Consider the following 21703-nt stretch of genomic DNA (forward strand, 5'->3'; position numbering starts at 1 on the left):
ATTTTTGTATTTGTTTGTTTGTTTTTGTTTTTTGTTTTTTTGAGATGGAGTCTCGCTCTATCACCCAGGCTGGAGCGCAGTGGCGCGACCTCAGCTCACTGCAACCTCCACTTCCTGGGTTCAAGCGATTCTCCTGCCTCAGCCTCCCAAGTAGCTGGGACTACAGGCGCATGCCACCATGCCTGGCTAATTTTTGTATTTTTAGTAGAGACAGGGTTTCACCATGTTGGCCAGGTTGGTCTTGAATTCCTGAGCTCAGGTGATCTGCCCACCTTGGCCTTCCAAAGTGCTGGGATTACAGGTGGGAGCCACTGCGCCCAGCCTGTTTTTGTAATTTTTAGTAGAAACGGAGTCTCAACATGTTGGCCAGGCTGGTCTCAAACTCCTGACCTCAAATGATCTGCCTGCCTTGGCCTCCCAAAGTGTTGGGATTATAGGCATGAGTCACTGCACCTGGACGATTTTATTTTATTTTATTTTATTTAAGAAATGAGGTCTCGGCTGGGCGCAGTAGCTCACAACTGTAATCCCAACACTTCAGGAGGCTGAGGCAGGCTGATCACCTGAGGTCAGGAGTTTGAGACCAACCTGACCAACATGGAGAAACCCTCCCTACTAAAAATACAAAATTAGCCAGGTGTGGTGGCGCATGCCTGTAATCCCAGCTACTGGGGAGGTTGAGGCAAGAGAATCGCTTGAACCTGGGAGGCAGAGGTTACGGTGAGCCGAGATCATGCCATTGCACTCCAGCCTGGGAAACAGGAGAGAAACTCCATCTCAAAAAAAAAAAGAAAAAAAGAAATGAGATCTCACTATGTTGTCCAGGCTCATCTAGAAAACCTGAGCTGAAGCAATCCAGCCACCCTAGCCTCCCAAAGTTCTGGGATCACAAGCATGAACTGCCACACTCAGGCCAATATGCAATTATTTTCTTAAATTATTTATTTATTTTTGAGACAGGGTCTCGCTCTGTTGCTCAGGCTGGAGTGCAGTGGTGTGATCTCAGCTCACTACAACCTCTGCCTCCTGGGTTCAAGCTGTTCTCCTGCCTCAGCCTCCCGAATAGCTGGAATTACAGGTGCCTACCACCATGCCCAGCTAATTTTTGTATTTTTAGCAGAGACGAGGTATCACCATTTTGATCAGGCTGGTCTCGAACCCCTGACCTGAAGTAATCTGCTCGCCTTGGCCTCCCAAAGTCCTGGGATGATTACAGGTGTGAGCCACTGTGCCTGGCCAATACACAATTTTTAAATATTAACAAAAATAGGCTAGGCATGGTGGCTTATGCCTGTAATTCCATCACTTTGGGAGGCTAAGGTGGGAGGATCACTGGGGCCCAGGAATTCTAGACCAGCCTGAACAACATAGGAAGACTGAGTCCCTAATAAAATAAAAAATGTATATATCAAGAAAGTCACTGAAGCCCAAAGAGATCCACAAGTTGAAGACTAAAATAGATCTTGCTGTAAGGTTCCATGGCCACTATACAAGACTGCAACTCTAGTCCAGGGGTGTCTCTACTGTGAAACAGCTTCCTGATGCAAGAGGGCTTTGTAGAAGGTAAGAAAACCTGTCTTATAGTCTGGGCTCCATCAGCAATTTGCCAGTTAACCTAGAGCTATTTGCTTCCTCATGTGCAAAACAAAAGGCATGGGTACAAAATTCCCTCTCTAGGCTGGCAGGGTGGCTCACACCTGTAATTCCAGCACTTTGGGAGACTGAGGCAGGTGGATTGCTTGAGGCCAGGAGTTTGGGACCAGCCTGGCCAACATGGTGAAACCCTGTCTCTACTAAAAAATACAAAAATTTGGCTGGGTGCTGTGGCCTGTAATCCCAGCACTTTGGGAGGCTGAGGCAGGTGGATCACCTGAGGTTGGGAGTTCAAGACCACTCTGACCAACATGGAGAAACCCTGTCTCTACTAAAAAAATACAAAATTAGCTTGGTATAGTGGCACATGCCTGTAATCCCAGCTACTCAGGAGGCTGAGGCAGGAGAATGGCTTGAACCCAGGAGGCGGAGGTTGCGGTGAGCCGGAGATCACACCATTGCACTCCAGCCTAGGCAGCAAGAGTGAAACTCTATCTCAAAAAAAAAAAAAAAAAAAAAAAAAACAGCCAGGCAGGCATGGTGGTGCCTGCCTGTAATCCCAGCTATTTGGGAGGCTGAGGCACAAGAATTACTTGAACCTGGGAGGTAGAGGTTGTAGTGAGCAGAGATTGCACAACTCTATTCGAGTCTCAAAAAAAAAAAATCCCTTTCTAAGTTCCTTTAAGTTTTGTCTGAGTCTGGAGAGACAAGCCTTTCTAGCCAGGAGTGGTAGGATGCTGAAAAAGAGGCTGGTTAATCTAGGTGGAGAATGAGAAGTTAGAGGGTCACTTCATTTGGACCCTTTCCTGCAGGGCAGGAGTTTATTTTTGAAACAGGGTCTCCAAAAACAAACAAACAAACGAACAAAAACCGTCCAGTAGACATAGTGATCATATGATCCAGGAGGTTATTACCACAACATCTGCCATTGACCTAAGACTGTGCAGGCCAACCCTGTAATTACGCTTAGGCCTTAAAGGTGGGCAAGACCTGTAGGTGATGGACCACAAGAGGGGGTGGTTAGTGAGGTGAGGAAGACAGATCTGACCTGTTCAGGAGAGGAGGAGCAGGGATTTGGCAGAATGACTGTCAAATTAGAAAAGGGAGGTGATTCATTTCATGCATCCAAGCAAAGGCTTGGGTGGGGCTGATTCAAACAGCAGCAGGGAGGGAAGGAAGCATTGGCTCTCACTAGGGACTGAATTAGGAATAGAAAATGGAAATAGAGTCAACTACTAGAAAACACTGATGCACAGAGAAGTGACTACTCCCAAGTTTCATTCTCACAGCAATCACCACCACCAACAACCCTTAGGCCCTAACAGGCTGGGCTACAGTGGGATTGGAATTTCTTGTTGGCTAGGGATATACAAACATTTATTGTGTGCTTAGTACATGCCAGACACTTCCATGGGTGTTATCTCATTTACTTTTCACAGCAATTCCACAAAGTAAGTATTGTTATCTTCATTTTATATCTGAGGAAACTGAGGCTCAAGAAGGGTAAGTCACAAAGGAGGGCCTTGGGCAGAGGCAGCAGTAAAGTCAAGTTTGTCTGAGTTTTGAGCCTGAGCTCTTCTACCAGGAGAGCTGAATGCTGCTTTTTTGCAAACCTCCTCTGAAGCTTCTGGGCTCACATTGCCACTGACTATTCTTGCTTATACCCTAATGATAGCTCTAAGATTCTGTATTATCTGACAGCAAGTGAGCTGTGGCCCAGACTTTGAGTCAGAAAATCTTGAATTTGAATCCTGGCTTTCCTAACTCAGTGCATACAGGCAAGATGCAAACGTTGCTAAACCTCAGTATTAATTTCGGTAGAATGGGAAGAATAATACCAAAGTCCTATATGGAAATGCAAATAAGGAAGTTCAACGTTTGGCACATTTTAAGTGCTTTATAAATAATAGCTATTAAATTACCTTAACTTGAGCCTAAGCAGTGGTTCTCTATCTTAGGTGCACATTGGAATCACCTGGAGCTCTCTGAAAAACACTGGGGCCTAGGCTCCACCCCAGATTTTGGTTTAATAGGTATGCCTGGAGGCTGGGCATGGGGAAAAAAATTTCAAAAACTCTCCAGGTGATTCTAATTTAGTTCTGCATACTTCTGAAGTCTTGAGAGTCATGCTTCAGAATCATCCAGAATGCTGGTTAAAACTCAATTCACTGCCGGGCATGGTGGCTCATTCCTGTAATCCCACACCCGGCTAATTTTTGTATTTTTAGTAGAGACAGGTTTTGTCATGCTGGCCAGGCTAGTCTCGAACTTCTGGCCTCAAGTGATTCCCCCAACCTTGGCCTCCCACAGCGTTGGGATTACAGGCGTGAGCCACTGCGCCCAGCAGAGGTAATTTTGTTTTCAGATTTGATGAAGAATTAATAGATAAGCTTAATAAGTCACCTAAGTTCACCTATCTAGTGGGTGGTAGAAACAGGATTGAAGCCCAGCCTCTGAACTAGAGGATCCTAGCACTGGGAAGACAGGTCTGTACTGATGACCAGGGGACTTGGAAGTCATCAACAAATGAAGCCAGACAGTGAACAAGAGAAAGATGGTGCAGTGAGATGGGCATTCACAGGAGGAGACACAGCAACAGCCACTACTAAAAAGGCCCAGCTTGAGAGGTAGAAAAAGAACCAGGACACATTGTTTCCTTAAAAACTGGCCGGGTGCGTTGGCTCACGCCTGTAATGCCAGCACTTTTGGAAGGCCAAGGCAGGCAGATCATTTTAAGCTCAGGAGTTCAAATCTTTTTTACCAGCCTGGACAGCATGGCGAAACCCCGTCTCCACAAAAAACGCAAAAATTAGCCAGCCGTCAGTGGCAGGCGCCTGTAATCCCAGCTACTGGGGAGGCTAAGGCAGAAAAATTGCTTGAACCCAGGAGGTGGAGGTTGCAGTGAACCAAGATTGTGCCACTGCATTCCAGCCTGGGCTACAGAGCAAGACTCCATCTCAAAAAGAAAAAGAAAAAATTCATGTTTAAACTTTCTTTAGTAAAAAACTATCTAAATTACACTTGCTGGGTCAAATGGTAGCCACAAAAACAAAATCTTGACATTTCTAAATGTTGCTCCAGAAAACTTCTACCTCTTTTCTTTTTATACATATTTTTATTATAAGACAATATATTCTTACTTGTTAAAAATAAATAGAGATGGGGGTCTCACTATGTTGACCAGGCTGGTCTCGAACTCCTGGCCTCAAGCGATCCTCCCATCTCAACCTCCCAAAGTGCTGGGATTACAGGCCTGAGTCACTGTGCCCTTCTTCCCCTTTCCACTTCCAGAAATAGTGAATAAAATGGTGGGTTGTTACTGTTGTTGTTCTATTACTCATTTGATAAGTACCTATTTCTCTCTCTCTTAGGTGTATCTTCATGGTTTCTCTCCAGCTGCCTTGAGTATAGTATCCTTACACTATTATAAGCAGTTATCCTCTTCCATTCCTTTAACATATAAGTTTATAGCTTAAAATAACATTTTGTCATTAAAATATGTTTGAGTTATGCTGGCTTTTCTCTGTCCATGATTTTGTTAATTTGAATTTTCCTTTTATTTTACTAAGCTAGTGATTTCTTATTTTTTTCCCAAGCCAGCTGTTGATTTGTTCATTAGTTATATAAGATAAAAACCAAAAATAGAATTGATAAGCAAACCAATGCAGTTCTTTAAAAATTAACAAAACTGACCACGTACAGTGGCTCATACCTGTAATCCCAGCACTTTGGGACCCCAAGGCGGGCAGAGCCCAGGATTTCCAGACCAGCCTGGGTAACATAGTGAGACGGCATGTCTCAAAAAAAATTAACAAAACTGATTTTTCAAGTCCCTAATTTTGCATGCAATGTGACAAAATTTTAAGACATGGCAAAACTGGAATAAGGAGATACTTTGTTTCTTTTTACAGTATTTAGAAAGATAATTCATTATGCTTTAACAAAACTTCTTATTACTACAAGCATCTAAGTGCAAGGAAATTTTCCTCTAGATAGTGATTTAACAGCATTTGATTTATATCTTATATTTTAATTTTTGTTATTCACAAAATTGATGATATGACCCAGATTCGCTTTATGATTTAGGTTTTAGGAGACTATATGTATATATACATATATATGCACCACACATACACATACATACGTATGCTTATTTATTTTTAAAGACATTGCATTGAAACACATTAAAATTTTTGTTTTGTTATAGTCTAAGAATGCCATATATAGAAATAATAACTTCAGGTATTAACTGTGTATATCTTTGTCCTATAATACAGGATGAAATTATGTGAATATTGCAACTGTACTTAGAATGTGTTCTCTACATTCTACGAATAAGATCTTTTCACATATAAATGCTACCATAAGTTTTCCACTTCCGTAATCTCTTAAATTCTTTCAGTGTTATAGAAGTGACATTAATGTTTCTTTTCTTTTTCTTTTTTTTTCTTTTAGATGGAGTTTCCCTCTTTTGCCTAGGCTGGAGTGAAGTGGCTCAATCTTGACTCACTGCAACCTCCAACCCCTGGGTTCGCAATTGTCCTGCCTCAGCCTCCTGAGTAGCTGGGAGTATAGGCGCCCACCACCACACCTGGCTAATTTGTTTGTATTTTTAGTAGAGACGGGGTTTCGCCATGTTAGCCAGGATAGTCTCGATCTCCTGACCTCGTGATCTACCCACCTCGGCCTCCCAAAGTGCTGGGATTATAGGCATGAGCCGCTGGGCCCGGCCAATGTTTCAAATATACCCTGTACTATTATGGCTCATTTTCATCTTTCATTTGGCCAAATTTGCAAATGAGTTTGGTGGCTTTGTGGTTGGCTCATCCGGGTAGTGGGAACATGTGTGCAAAGATAAAGAGATACCACACCACACACCAGGGGATAGCTGTGAGTGGTCTGGCATGGCAGGAGGATAGAGAGAGAAGGAAAGGTGACGGCTGAGAGACTGGAGAAAACAGAAGCCGAGGTTTGGAGGTCTTGGTAAGATCAGAGAACATTGCATTAGGAGAAAAAGAGGCCATACAGGGTCACAATTAAGAGGATGCTCTTAGGAGCCCAAACTGGCTCTTCCCATTTCTTGGCTGTGGGACCTGGAGCAAGTCATTTAACCTCCCTGTGCCTCAGATTCCTGATCTGTAAAATGAAGAAAATAATAATAAGGTTGTTATGAAGATTAAATGAGATACACCATCTGAAAAGCAGTTAGCATAATGTCCACTGCAAAAGTATTCAATAAAAATGTTATTTATTTTCATTAAGGAAACTGGAAAGCTTAGAGATTGAAAGATTTACAATTTCAGATGTAGAATTATAATGTTTACTACACTTAAGTACTTCCTCACCTTATTTTTTAGAAAAACTTCTACATCGTTAGAGTACTTGCCCATTATTAGATGTATTCATTGTTTTTTGTTTGTTTTGTTTTGTTTGAGACAGGGTCTCACTCTGCTGCCCAGTCTGGGGTACAGTGGCATGATCATGACTCACTGCAGCCTTGACCTCATGGGCTCAAGTGATCCTCCCACTTCAGCCTCCCAAGTAGCTGGGAGTACAGGCATGCACCACCAGGTCTAGCCAATTTTTTATTTTCTGTCAAGACAGGGTCTCACCATGTTGCCCAAGCTGGTCTCAAATACCAGGGCTCAAGTGATCCACCTACCTTGGCCTCCCAAAGTGCTAGGATTACGGGCATGAGTCAACATGCCCCCATTGGTTTTATTTTGTTGTGTGTGTGGTGTGGGTTTTTTTTGGGGGGAGGGGTGTTTTGTTTTATTTTTGAGATGGGTTCTTGCTCTCTCACCTAGGCTGGAGTGCACTGGCACCAACATGGCTCACTGCAGTCTCGACCTCTCCTGGGCTCAAGCCATCCTCCCACGTTAGCCCACACAGGCATTCTCTACCACACCTGGCTACTTTTTAATTTTTTGCAGAGACGGTTTCTCCCTATGATGCCCAGGTTGATCTCAAACTCCTGGGCTTAAGCAACATACATTGTATTTTAATTATTCGTTTTCCTAATGCAGGCTGGGAGCTCTGAAACCTGAGGTGAGCTTCTTTCTTGTTTATGTTCTGAGTGCACAACACATTCTGTAGGCCATTGATTCAACACCTGTTGAACTCAATTTGGAAATCATTCACACAGAGGCCCACAGCCGAGGTAAATGAGAAGGATCTCCAGGAGAGAGTTCTGGGTGACCCCCACCAGTCAGGAACTACATCTTTTGCTAAAAATTTGATTTGTGTTCTCATTAGCTGTGCACTTACAAGTCTCACAGAAACATATTTTCACAATGTCCCTATCTGCTGGGTTCATTACTTTGCTTCTTGATAGTTGCTTGTTTATTAAATTGATAATAAACACAGTGATGGCTTATTAAAAATTTAAAAAGAGCAAACCCAACAGTACTTTGCTGCCTTATTGTTTACACACAGACAGAGGCAGCTGCCCTCTAAGAAGTCAGACCTTCTGGTCTCCATAAGGGGTAACGGGAAAAGCAACCAATTAGAAGTTGCAGCTGGGTTCCCAAGCAAGCTTCGCTGTTTACCAGCTGTGTGAACTTGAAGGAATCATTTAAAGTATCCAAATCTCATTGGTCTCATCTGCAAAAAGAAGATAATACCTGCCCTCCCTTCTTTTTTTAAAATAGATTTGAGTATCAAATGGAATATTGCATGTGAAATCCTTGAATAGTTCTATTCAAATATGTGTTCTCACATGAAGTCCACTAGAGAGGGTTTTGAGGCTCTTTCTAAAACGATGCTACTAATAGCCAAATAGAAATGCCTCAACTCAACATTGACTACTATGAAATAGATCGACAGCAAAGTTGACTTATTTGCTGCCATATCCTGTGCCTTGCATAATCCCTGGCAAAAAGCAGATGCTCAACGAATGTTTGTTCAATGAATGAAAGAAGGAAGGACTCTGGGAAGGTAGGCACAAACAGCAGTTTTCCGGCTTTGAACTGTGTGAAATTAGGGCCAAGAAGCCGGGTGAATGGCACATGAGGATCACCATGGGCTTCTAGAGCAGGATGCCCTGGGGGGCCAGAGCTGGCCCGTCAGAGATGAAACTTTTACTCTTGTTTTGTTCCAGTTGGCACAATCTCACTTGTAGTTTTTTTTTTTTTTGAGATGGAGTCTCGCTCTGTTGCCCAGGTTGGAGTGTAGTGGCACAGTCTCGGCTCCCTGAACCTCCACCTCCCGGGTTCAAGTGATTCTCCTGCCTCAGCCTCCCAAGTAGCTGAGACTACAGGCACACACCACAACTTTGGCTAATTTTTGCATTTTTAGTAGAGATGAGGTTTCGCCATGTTGGCCATGCTGGTCTCAAACTCCCCACCTCAAGTAATCCACCTGCCTCGGCCTCCCAAAATTCTGGGATTACAGGTGTGAGCCACCGCACCCAGCCTCACTTGTAGCTTTTGATTACACTAAGGGGACAGGAAAAAGTGCAGGGGAAAGAGACTGAATCGTCATTTTCTCTGAAAATATTTTTAGTCAGCCAAACACTACGAATTAACAACATTTAACAACAATTAAATATGGAGCATATTTAGTAGGTAGTACAGCCCTTAATCCCTTATTTGTACTGCTTCATTCCCTGCTTCTCCTAGCCAATCAAGAACTGCTGGCTGCTCAAGCCTACTTTCCTTCCTTCTCTGTGCTCAGCCACTGTGTTTGCAGGGAATAATCTTCCCTTCCAACTGCCTGTTAATGTCTTAAACTTCTTTCAAAGATTAGATCAATGAATTAATTACTGGATCATCAAGTATTTATTGTGTTCATTGAGTATCTACCATGTGTAAGGATGAAGAAAGCTCATAGTCTAATTCTATTTTTTTGTTTTTTGTTTTTTCTTCTGTCATTCTTATTTTTATTCTTTTTTTGTCTCTTAATTTCTTTCTTGTATTTGCTGCCTGTCATGTAGTCTAATTCTAGTAGGAGGAAGAAATACATATAAAGACATAATTTTAATGCCATATGATAAGTTCTTTTTTATAACAGCTTTATTGACATATTATTCACACACCATAGAATTCATCCTCATCCTTTTACAGCTCAGTGGTTTTTAGTGTATCAGAGTTGTAAACTCAACATCACTATCTAATTTTAGAACATTTTATCACCCCAAAAAGAAACCCTGTATACATTAGCAGAAATTCCCCATTCTTCCTTTGCTTCTAGCCCCTGGCAACCATTAATCTACTTTCTGTCTCTATGGATTTGCCTATTCTGGACATTTCACATAAATTCAATTATGTGACATGTGGCCTTTGGGACTCCTTTCTTTCACTAAGCATAAAGTTTTCAAGGTTAATCCGGATTGTAGCATGTATCAGTACTTCTTTACTCTTTTATGGATGACTAATATTCCTTTTTTCTCATTTATTTATTTTTTATTGTACTTTAAGTTCTAGGGTATATGTGCACAACATGCAGGTTTGTTACATATGTATACATGTGCCATGTTGGTGTGTTGCACCCATTAACTCATCATTTACATTAGGTATATCTCCTAATGCTATCCCTCCCTCCTCTCCCAACCCCACGACAGGCCCCAGTGTGTGACGTTCCCCTTCTGTGTCCAAGTGTTCTCATTATTCGATTCCCACCTAGGAGAACATGCAATGTTTGGTTTTCTGTTCTTGCGATAGTTTGCTGAGAATGATGGTTTTCAGCTGCATCCATGTCCCTACAAAGGACGTGAACTCATCCTTTTTTATGGCTGCATACTATTCCATGATGTATATGTGCCACATTTTCTTAATCCAGTCTGTCATTGATGGACATTTGGGTTGGTTCCAAGTCTTTTTTATTGTGAATAGTGCCGCAATAAACATATGTGCACTGTATGTGTCTTTATAGCAGCATGATTTATAATCCTTTGGGTATATACCAGTAATGGGATGGTTGGGTCAAATGGTATTCTTTTTTTTTTTTTTTTTTTGAGGCGGAGTCTCGCTCTGTGGCCCAGGCTGGAGTGCAGTGGCCGGATCTCAGCTCACTGCAAGCTCCGCCTCCCGGGTTTACGCCATTCTCCTGCCTCAGCCTCCCGAGTAGCTGGGACTACAGGTGCCCGCCACCTCACCCGGCTAGTTTTTGTATTTTTAGTAGAGACGGGGTTTCACAGTGTTCGCCAGGATGGTCTCGATCTCCTGACCTCGTGATCCGCCCGTCTCGGCCTCCCAAAGTGCTGGGATTACAGGCTTGAGCCACCGCGCCCGGCCTCAAATGGTATTTCTAGTTCTAGATCCTTGAGGAATCGCCACACTGTCTTCCACAATGGTTGAACTAGTTTACAGTCCCACCAACAGTGTAAAAGTGTTCCTATTTCTCCACATCCTCTCCAGCAACTGTTGTTTCCTGACTTTCTAATGATTGTCATTCTAACTGGTGTGAGATGGTATCTCATTGTGGTTTTGATTTGCATTTCTCTGATGGTGAGTGATGATGAGCATTTTTTCATGTGTCTGTTGGCTGCATAAATGTCTTCTTTCGAGAAGTGTCTGTTCATATCCTTCACCCACTTTTTGATGGGATGGTTTGTTTTTTTCTTGTAAATTTGAGTTCTTTGTAGGTTCTGGATATTAGCCCTTTGTCAGATGAGTAGCTTGCAAAAATTTTCTCCCATTCTGTAGGTTGCCTGTTTACTCTGAAGGTAGTTTCTCTTGCTGTGCAGAAGCTCTTTAGTTTAATTAGATCCCATTTGTCAATTTTGGCTTTTGTTGCCGTTGCTTTTGGTGTTTTAGACATGAAGTCCTTGACCATGTCTATGTCCTGAATGGTATTGCCTAGGTTTTCTTCTAGGGTTTTTATGGTTTTAGGTCTAACATTTAAGTCTCTAATCCATCTTGAATTAATTTTTGTATAAGGCATAAGGAAGGGATCCAGTTTCAGCTTTCTACATATGGCTAGCCAGTTTTCCCAGCACCATTTATTAAATAGGGAAGATTTTCCCCATTTCTTCTTTTTGTCAGGTTTGTCAAAGATAAGATGGTTGTAGATGTGTGGTATTATTTCTGAGGGCTCTGTTCTGTTCCATTGGTCTATATCTCTGTTTTGGTACCAGTACCATGTTGTTTTGGTTACTGTAGCCTTGTAGTATAGTTTGAAGTCAGGTAGCGTGATGCCTCCAGTTTTGTTCTTTTGGCTTAGGATTGTCTTGGCAATGCAGGTTCTTTTTTGGTTCCATATGAACTTTAAAGTAGTTTTTTTCCAATTCTGTGAAGAAAGTCATTGGTAGCTTAATGGGGATGGCATTGAATGTTTAAATTACCTTGGGCAGTATGGTACCAGTACCATGTTGTTTTGGTTACTGTAGCCTTGTAGTATAGTTTGAAGTCAGGTAGCGTGATGCCTCCAGTTTTGTTCTTTTGGCTTAGGATTGTCTTGGCAATGCAGGTTCTTTTTTGGTTCCATATGAACTTTAAAGTAGTTTTTTTCCAATTCTGTGAAGAAAGTCATTGGTAGCTTAATGGGGATGGCATTGAATGTTTAAATTACCTTGGGCAGTATGGCCATTTTCACAATATTGATTCTTCCTATCCATGAGCATGGAGTGTTCTTCCATTTGTTTGTGTCCTCTTTTATTTCGTGGAGCAGTGATTTGTAGTTCTCCTTGAAGAGGTCCTTCATATCCCTTGTAAGTTGGATTCCTAGATATTTTATTCTAGCAAGGCCAGCGGACCCCACCCACCCCCCCTCGAGGGGACAGGGGCATGGGGGGCCTCCCACTTATTCTACACCTCTCATGTCTCTTCACCCTGCCCAGACTAGAGTTCAAGTTCAATAGGGTCTTCTTTCCCCGCTGATTCTGCCAAGCCAGTTCCCTTGGCTGTGGTTTTGCTGGATAGTAGATAGGGACAGTGGGAATCTCGTTTATCCATTCATGCGCATCACTAATTAGATGACGAGGCATTTGGCTACCTTAAGAGAGTCATAGTTACTCCTGCCACTTACCCTCATTTCATTGAATTTCTTCACTTTGACATTCAGAGCACTGGGCAGAAATCACATTGCATCAACACCCACTGCTGGCCTTCGTGAGACTAATATTCTTTTGTAGGGATGTGTTACATTTTGTTTAGCCTTTCATCAGTTGATGAACATTTGGATTGTTTCTACTTTCTGGCTAATTTTTGTTTTGTTTTTTGTGACAGGGTCTCACTATGTCGCCCAGGCTGGAGTGCAGTGCGGCCATCTTGGCTCACTGCAACCTCCACCTCCTGTGCTCAAGCGATCCTCTCCTTTTTGGCTATTATGAATAATACTGCTATGAACATTTGTGTACAAGATTTTCCATTCACAAAGGCTTCACATTTCTTGGGTATATACCTAGGACGGGAATTGCTGAGTCACATTGTAATTCTTTGTTTAACTTTTCAAGGAATTGTCGGGCTGTCTCCCAACGTGGCTATACCATTTTACAATCCCCCCAACAATGAATCAGGGTTCCGATTTCTTCATATATTGTCAACACTTTTTTTTTTTTAGCCAGTTTAGTGTAGATAAAAGTGGTATTTTCTTGTGGGCATTTTTTCATGTACTTATTATCCATTTGTGTGTGTGTGTGTGTGTATATATATATATATATATACACGCTTGTTCATTTGAGACAGGGTCTCACTCTGTTGCCCTGGCTGGAGTGCAGTGGCACCATCTCAGCTTACAGCAGCCTAGACCTCCTGAAGCCATCCTCCCACCTCAGCCTCCCAAGTAGCTGGGACCACAGCTGAGCACCACCACACCCAGCTAATTTTTGTAGAGATGGGTTTCGCCATGTTGCCCAGCCTGGTCCCAAAGTCCTGGACTCAAGCAATCCACCCACCTCGGCCTCCCAAAGTGCTGGGATTATAGGTGTGAGCCACTGCGACTGGTGTACATTTCTTAAAGAAATGTCCATTCAAATATTTTGCCCATTTTTTGATTGGGTGATTTGTCTTTTTTCTTTTCCCCCAAGCAAGTAGAACTTTCATTTTTTAGTTATAAAATTTTTTTGGCCAGGGCGCAGTGACTCACACCTTGTAATCCCAGCACTTTGGGAGGCTGAGGTGGGTGGATAACCTGAGGTCGGTAGTTCGAGACCAGCCTGACCAACATGGAGAAACCCCGTCTCTACTAAAAATACAAAATTAACTGGGCTTGGTGGCGCATACCTGTAATTCCAGCTACTCTGGAGGCTGAGGCAGGAGAATCGCTTGAACCCAGGAGGCGGAGGCTGTGGTGAGCTGAGATCATGCCACTGCATTCCAGCCTGGCAACAAGAGGGAAACTCCATCTCAAAAAAAAAAAAAAAAAAGTGTATATTCTGGATTCTAGACCCTTATCGGATATATGATTTAAAAATATTTTCTCCCATTCTGTGGGATGTCTTTTCATTTTCTTGATCATGTCCTTTGTATACTAAAGATTTTAATTTTGATGAATTTCAATTCATCCTTGTTTTTCTTTTGTTGCTTGTTCTTCTGAAGTCATATTTAAGAAGCCATTGCCTAATACAAAATCATGAAGATGTACTCCATTTTTCCCATTTTATAGATTTAACTCTTACTTTTTTTTTTTTTTTTTTTTGAGACGGAGTCTCGCTCTGTCACCCAGGTTGGAGTGCAGTGGCCGAATCTCAGCCCACTGCAAGCTCCGTCTCCTGGGTTTACGCCATTCTCCTGCCTCAGCCTCCCGAGTAGCTGGGACTACAGGCGCCCGCCACCTCACCCGGCTAGTTTTTTGTATTTTTTTAGTAGAGACGGGGTTTCACCATGTTAGCCAGGATGGTCTCGATCTCCTGACCTCGTGATCCGCCCGCCTCGGCCTCCCAAAGTGCTGGGATTACAGGCTTGAGCCACCGCGCCTGGCCAACTCTTACATTTTGGTCCATCATTTTATTTATTTTTTATTTTTATTTTATCAATAGCCTGGTTTGTAATGGACATTCATTTTTAATTCATTTTTCTGTGTGGTGTGAGGAAGAGGTTCAACTTCTTTTTTTTGAGACAGAGTTTGGCTCTGCCGCCCAGGCTAGAGATCAGTGGCACAATCTCAGCTCACTGCAACCTCTGCCTCCTGGGCTCAGGCATCCCCCCACCTCAGCTTCCTGAGTAGCTGGGATCACAGGTGAGTGCCACCAAGCCCTGTGAATTTTTGTACTTTTTTTTTTTTGAGACGGAGTCTGGCTCTGTCACCCAGGCTGGAGTACAGTTGTGCGATCTCAGCCAATTGCAAGCTCCGCCTCCCGAGTTCACGCCATTCTCCTGCCTCAGCCTCCCAAGTAGCTGGGACTACAGGCGCCCGCCACCACGCCCGGCTAATTTTTCTATTTTTAGTAGAGACGAGGTTTCACCGTGTTAGCCAGGATGGACCTTGTGATCCGCCCGCCTCGGCCTCCCAAAGTGCTGAGATTACAGGAGTGAGCCACCACGACCGGCCGAATTTTTGTACTTTTTTTTTTTGAGACGGAGTCTGGCTCTGTCACCCAGGCTGGAGTACAGTTGTGCGATCTCAGCCAATTGCAAGCTCCGCCTCCCGAGTTCACGCCATTCTCCTGCCTCAGCCTCCCAAGTAGCTGGGACTACAGGCGCCCGCCACCACGCCCGGCTAATTTTTCTATTTTTAGTAGAGACGAGGTTTCACCGTGTTAGCCAGGATGGACCTTGTGATCCGCCCGCCTCGGCCTCCCAAAGTGCTGAGATTACAGGAGTGAGCCACCACGACCGGCCGAATTTTTGTACTTTTTTATGGAGATGTTGTCTCACTATGTTGCCCAGTCTGGTCTTGCACTTCTTGAGCTCAAGCGATCCTCCGGCCTCAGCCTCCCAAAGTGTTGGGATTATAGGCATGTGCCACCTCACCCAGTGTCTTTGAATTTTTTTTTTGTTTTTAAGAATGTCTCAGCCAGGCACAGTGGCTCACACCTGTAATCACAGCACTTTGGGAGGTAGAGGTGGACAGATCACTTGAGGTCAGGAGTTTGAGACCAGCCTGGTTAATAAGGCAAAACCCCATTTCTACTAAAAATACAAAAATTAGCCGGGTATGGTAATTAGCCCAGGTCTGTAATTCCAGCTACTCAGGAGGCTGAGGCATGAGCATGCTTGAACTCGGGAGGCAGATGTTGCAGTAAGCTGAGATCACGCCATTGCACTCCAGCCTGGGTGATGGAGTGAGACTCTATCTCAAAGAAAAAAAAAAAAGTCTTGTCCAAATGCCACTCTCCACCTTCTACCCCTCTTCCGCAAACTCTTCTGAATTCTCATGTGCCGAGCTCCAAAATCGTAGTACTTCAGGGTGTCAAGAAGAGATATGTCAGCATCAGAATGGCCATCCAAGTCCCATTTCCATCACCTAAGCTGCAATGAACAAGATCTGTCAACCAAGAATATCCTTTCCTTGCCCAAGTAACTTTTTTTTTTGAGATGAGTTTTTTGCCCTTGTTGACCATGCTGGATTACAATTGCGTGATCTGGGCTAACTGTGACCTCTGCCTCCTGGGTTCAAATCATTCTCCTGCCTCAGCCTCCCCAGGAGCTGGGATTACAGGCACCCGCCACCATGCCTGGCTAATGTTTTTGTTTTTTTTTTTGTTTTTTTTGAGACGGAGTCTCGCTCAGTCGCCCAGGCTGGAGTGCAGTGGCACGATCTCGGCTCACTGCAAGCTCTGCCTCCCGGGTTCACGCCATTCTCCTGCCTCAGCCTCCCGAGTAGCTGGGACTACAGGCACCCGCCACCAGGTCTGGCTAATTTTTTGCATTTTTAGTAGAGACGGGGTTTCACCGTGTTAGCTAGGATGGTCTCGATCTCCTGACCTCGTGATCCGCCTGCCTCGGCCTCCCAAAATGCTGGGAATACAGGCGTGAGCCACTGCGCCGGCCTGTTTTTGTATTTTTAGTTGAGACAGGGTTTTACCATGTTGACCAGGCAGGTCTCGAACTCCTGTCCTCAAGTGGTCTGCCTGCCTCGGCCTCCCAAAGTGCTGGGATTACAAGCGTGAGCCACTGCGTGTGGCCCAAGATAACTACTGTTTTTTTTTTTTTTTTTTGAGACGGAGTCTTGCTCTGTCACCCAGGCTGGAGTGCAGTGGCACAATCTCGGCTCACTGCAACTTCTGCTTTCCGGGTTGAAGCGATTCTTCTGCCTCAGCCTCCCAAGTAGCTGGGACTACAGGCGAGCGCCACCATTCCCGACTAATTTTTGTGTGTGTGTATTTTTGGTAGTCATGGGGTTTCACCATATTGGCCAGGTTGGTCTTGAACCCCTGACCTCGTGATTCACCCACCTTGGCCTCCCAAAGTGCTGGGATTACAAGGGTGAGCCACTGCGCCTGGCCCAAGATAACTAATTTTAAGCAAAACCAGATACATTGACATCTCCACATCCCATGTAGAAAACAGCGTATTCCAGAGGGAGCACACTGTCTGGGTAGCCATGGACACAACAGGGAAAGAACATTGAATTGGGAGCCAGGGGACCTAAGCTTTGAGTACAGTCCTGCCACTAATTCACTGTGTCACCTTGGTTGGGCAAGTCACTTAACTTCTTTGGCTTCTTGTGAAATGAAGGAGTTGAAATAAAATACTAATTTCTTCCAAATATATATAAAAAAAGGCTTGATGACATATTTTAATATGTATTCTAACTAATGTGCTATGCGTAGTTATTATAGATTGTCACTTAATATGTTTCCAGTGTTCTTCATAATTCATGGCCATCTTATAAACAATCTGAGGGGATAACATGCAGGTTATAGAATTTCAGATGTGATCTCATTAAAACATTAGACTTATTATAGTTTCACTTTTGTGGCTTGTTATTGGTCATGTGCATGTGTTGTAGTCAAGATCTCATAGGGAAGTGTTTTACTTTGTCATAGTCTGCCTTATTTTTGTGTATAAGCAAGATTTTCCAAAATATATAAGGGGGTCATATTCAGCATGGCATGTTGGCTAAAAGCAGTCTCCGGAGTCAGACTCCCTAGCTAGGAATCCCAGTTCTGTTAGTAGCATCTATGCTACTTTTTTTTTTCTTTTCTTTTGCATTGGGGCCTCACCCTGTCGCCCAGGCTGGAGTGCAGTGGTGCAATCATGGCTCACTGCAGCCTCAAGTTTCTGGGCTCAAGTGATTCTTCTATCTCAACCTCCTGAATAGCTGGGACTACAGACATGCATCATCGTGCCTTGCTAAGTGTTTCTATTTTTGGTAGAGACTGAGTCTCACTATGTTGGCCAGGCTGACCAAGTTATTTTTAACTCTGATTTTCTCCGTCGTAAGTGAGGCAAAAAACAGTACCTCAACCTCATTTGGTTGTGAGAATTAAATGAGATAAGGGCTTAGAATGGTACTTGGTACACAGTGTCTGCTTAACAAATAAAAGCAATCTTATTGTTTATGATATATAAAGATCTCCTTCGCCTTTCTGCTGTCACTCCCATCAACTCCATGGCCTACTCCTCAGAGAGAATCAGTACTAATGGCTTTTTTCTTTTTCTTTTCTTTTTTTTGAGACAGAGTTTCACTCTGTTGCTAGGCTGGAGTGCAGCGGCGCGACCTTAGCTGACTGCAACCTCTGCCTCCTTGGTTCAAGTGATTCTCCTGCCTCAGCCTCCTGAGTAGCTGGGACTACAAGCATGCCCCACACCCAGCTAATTTTTGTATTTTTAGTAGAGACGGGATTTCACCATGTTGGCCAGGCTGGTCTTGAACTGACCTCAGGTGATCCGCCCGCCTTAGCCTCCCAAAGTGCTGAGATTACAGGCATGAGCCACCACACCTGGCCATTTCACACACTTCAAACAGACATAAAACAGGGTGACAACTATTTCCTGGTTTTTAGGTTACATTTTGCCAGAATAATAAAATTGGCCCTTTATCAGCCAAATGGATAGGTGAGTAGGCAGGCTACAGGGATGCACAGGGCCTTAGGAAAGAAAAGAAACAAAACTTCCTTTTTTTTTTTGAACATTCACCCTTGTCAACCCCACCTTGACTTAAAAGATAAGGTGTGCTGCTGTACTTTCCTCTCTCTGGGCTTTGGAAGAGGCAGGGACTTACTCCTGAGCAAGGGGCTCGGGGACAGGGGTAACTAATACCTTGATGGCAAAAGGCCAGGAGTAAGGAGGGAGGAATTCTCTTGGTGGCATCTCTTTTACCTGGACGCCCAGTTAAATGGGAACAGTTCTGTGATCTCCAAGGATCGGGGGATCTTATAAGCCATGCGCCACGAAGATTAACGGCGCATTTCCCTATCTGTATTTTTCTGTGTATTTCCCTGTGACACAGCAGTCAGTAAAGTCTTGCTCAAATGCCTCAATGGTGTCTTTTGTCTACATTAAGGCCAGAGAATCATCAGGCTTTGTGGTTGTCTTGAAAGAACCCTCCTCACTTGGAGATTCCTCTTCAGTAGTAACCTTCCTGATTCTCAGGTTTGTTTTCCTTAGGGAAGCTTTTCTATGCAAAATCTCTCTCCTTAAAACCTATGAAGTGTACATCATCAACATCCTCATTTTTACAGGTTGAAACTGAGTTCTTGTGAGGTTGAGGAACATGCCCAAGGCCACAAGGTAGCAAATGGCAGAGCCAACTATTAAACCCATACTTTTTCTCATGGTAATAATCGCTGTAATAAAGGTTCAGGCCAGTAATTTCTTTAAACGTGTAATGCACAGAGTAATGGAAAATTATAATTTATTTATCTTGACCATCACTTCTCCTTGCCTCTCCACTTCAGAGGCTAGACTTGTCCAGGGAGTATAAAATGTGATATCTTTTACAAATGCATCTAGTATGAATAACTAAGAATATCAGTGGCTTTTGGTAGCCTCAGAACACAGGTTTCTACTCTGATTTGTTTTTTAAAAACTGAAATATAATTCATATACCATAATATTAACCCTTTTAAAGTATACAATTCAGTGGATTTTAGTACATAAAAAGATTTATGCAAGCATTGCCGCTATACAATTTGAGAACATTTTCATACTTTGATTCACTGTAGAATATTTTGTTTTGTTTTGTTTTTTTGAGATGGAGTCTTGCTCTGTCGCCCAGACTGGAGTGCAGTGGCCTGATCTCAACTCACTGCAACCTCTGCCTCCCAGGTTCAAGCGATTATCATGCCTCAGCCTCCCGAGTAGCTGGAATTACAGGTGTCTGCAAACATGCCCGTCTAATTTTTGTATTTTTAGTAAAGATGGGGTTTCACCATGTTGGCCAGGCTGGTCTCCAACTCCTGACCTCAAGCAATCTGCCCGCCTCAGCATCCCAAAGTGCTGGGATTACAGGCATGAGCCACCAGGCCCTGCTTAGAAGATATTCTTATAAGTACAAGAGAGTAACTAAGTATGTGCAATTAAAACACTAAGAAAGATCTAGAGGGCCGGGCATGGTGGCCATGCCTGTAATCACAGCACTTTGGGAGGCTGAGGCAGGTGGATCACCTGAGGTCGGGAGTTCGAGATCAGCCTGACTAACACAGAGAAACCCTATCTCTACTAAAAATATAAAATTAGCGGGGCATGGTGGCGCATGCCTATAATCCCAGCTACTAGGGGGGCTGAGGCAGGAGAATCGCTTGAATCCGGGAGGCAGAGGTTGTGGTGAGCCCTGATTGTGCTACTGCACTCCATCCTGGGCAACAAGAATGAAACTCTGTCTCAAGAAAAAAAAAAAAAAAGATCTAGAGATCTCAAATGAACCTTGAGTCAGTAAATGTAGTGCTGCTACGTAGTCTTAAAAGGGGGATTGCATTGCAAATAAGATGATGACATATATATCGTGACAGAATTTTGCATGGTCCTATGGCCATCAGGATAAACACACGAGTAACAGAAGGCTCTGTTCTGGAAGTGTGAGTCTTATCATTCCATTACAGCTTGGTCCAATACTTAATAAAGAAAAGTACTAAATTATTAAATAAATTCCATTAAGAACTGCTCAAGAAAATTACAACTACTGGTTTCCTATTTTGTGTGTGTTGACATGATGGGAAAAAAAAACACTGCAGTTCAATAGATAATCACATATTAAGACAAGAAAACCGAAAAGCTAACGTAATCTTACAAATTAGGTGATGTATATAAAATCATTTTGGGAGTTCCAAAGGATATACAAACATGAGCTAGTGTTACCAGATAAACAAATTCAAAAGATATCGTAGCTATATAATAAGAGCTATTGACCACATACTTACTGATAATTTTATGGAAATAAAGATTTATAGTAGGCCGGGCGCGGTGGCTCAAGCCTGTAATCCCAGCACTTTGGGAGGCCGAGACGGGTGGATCACGAGGTCAGGAGATCGAGACCATCCTGGCTAACACGGTGAAACCCCGTCTCTACTTAAAAAATACAAAAACACTAGCCGGGCGATGTGGCGGGCGCCTGTAGTCCCAGCTACTCGGGAGGCTGAGGCAGGAGAATGGTGTAAACCCGGGAGGCGGAGCTTGCAGTGAGCTGAGATCTGGCCACTGCACTCCAGCCCGGGCTACAGAGTGAGACTCTGTCTCAAAAAAAAAAAAAAAAAAAAAGATTTATAGTAAAAATAGTTGCATTTATACAATATTTCTCATTCTTTTTAAAAAGTTATACATGTACAAGGAAAAAAGTTCAAATACCGCAATAGTATCACATGTGCAAAGTATTCTTTTTTATTTTTTTTTTTTGAGACTGAGTCTTGCTCTGTTGTCCAGGCTGGAGTGCAGTGGCACGATCTCAGCTCACTGCAAGCTCCGCCTCCCAGGTTCACGCCATTCTCCTGCCTCAGCCTCCCAAGTAGCTGGGACTACAGGGGCCTGCCACCACACCTGGCTAATTTTTTGTATTTTTAGTAGAGACAGGGTTTCACCGTGTTAGCCAGGATGGTTTCAATCTGACTTTGTGATCCGCCTGCCTCGGCGTCCTAAAGTGCTGGGATTACAGGCGTGAGCCACCGCACGGGGCCTAACTGTGCAAAGTATTGTTGACACACAGTCCCTCAATTCTTATCCTCAAAGGCAACCTGAGTTTCTAGTTTTGTTGTGTTTTTTGTTTTTTGAGACAGAGTCTTGCTCTGTCACCCAGGCTGGAGTGCAGTGGCGCGATCTCGGCTCACTGCAAGCTCCGCCTCCCGGGTTCACGC

The 21703-nt window shown here is 43.5% G+C and overlaps 1 protein-coding gene across 2 annotated transcripts in view; it reads right to left on the reverse strand.

The window, feature by feature from the left end:
- LOC117079518 overlaps positions 1–21703 on the reverse strand; it is an 81526-nt gene that overhangs the window by 55282 nt on the left and 4541 nt on the right. Inside the window, exon 4 of one of the 2 annotated variants that reach the window (XR_004435487.1) lies at positions 15712–15941. The exons of the other annotated variant lie outside the window; for it this stretch is intronic. The gene's annotated coding sequence lies outside the window, so the exon portion shown is untranslated. Of the gene's footprint in view, positions 1–15711; positions 15942–21703 lie in introns of those variants that run through there. 2 annotated transcript variants of the gene reach the window in all.

This window comes from Trachypithecus francoisi, unplaced genomic scaffold (assembly GCF_009764315.1).
Source record: "Trachypithecus francoisi isolate TF-2019V2 unplaced genomic scaffold, Tfra_2.0 Lachesis_group7, whole genome shotgun sequence".
Lineage (NCBI taxonomy): Eukaryota > Metazoa > Chordata > Mammalia > Primates > Cercopithecidae > Trachypithecus > Trachypithecus francoisi.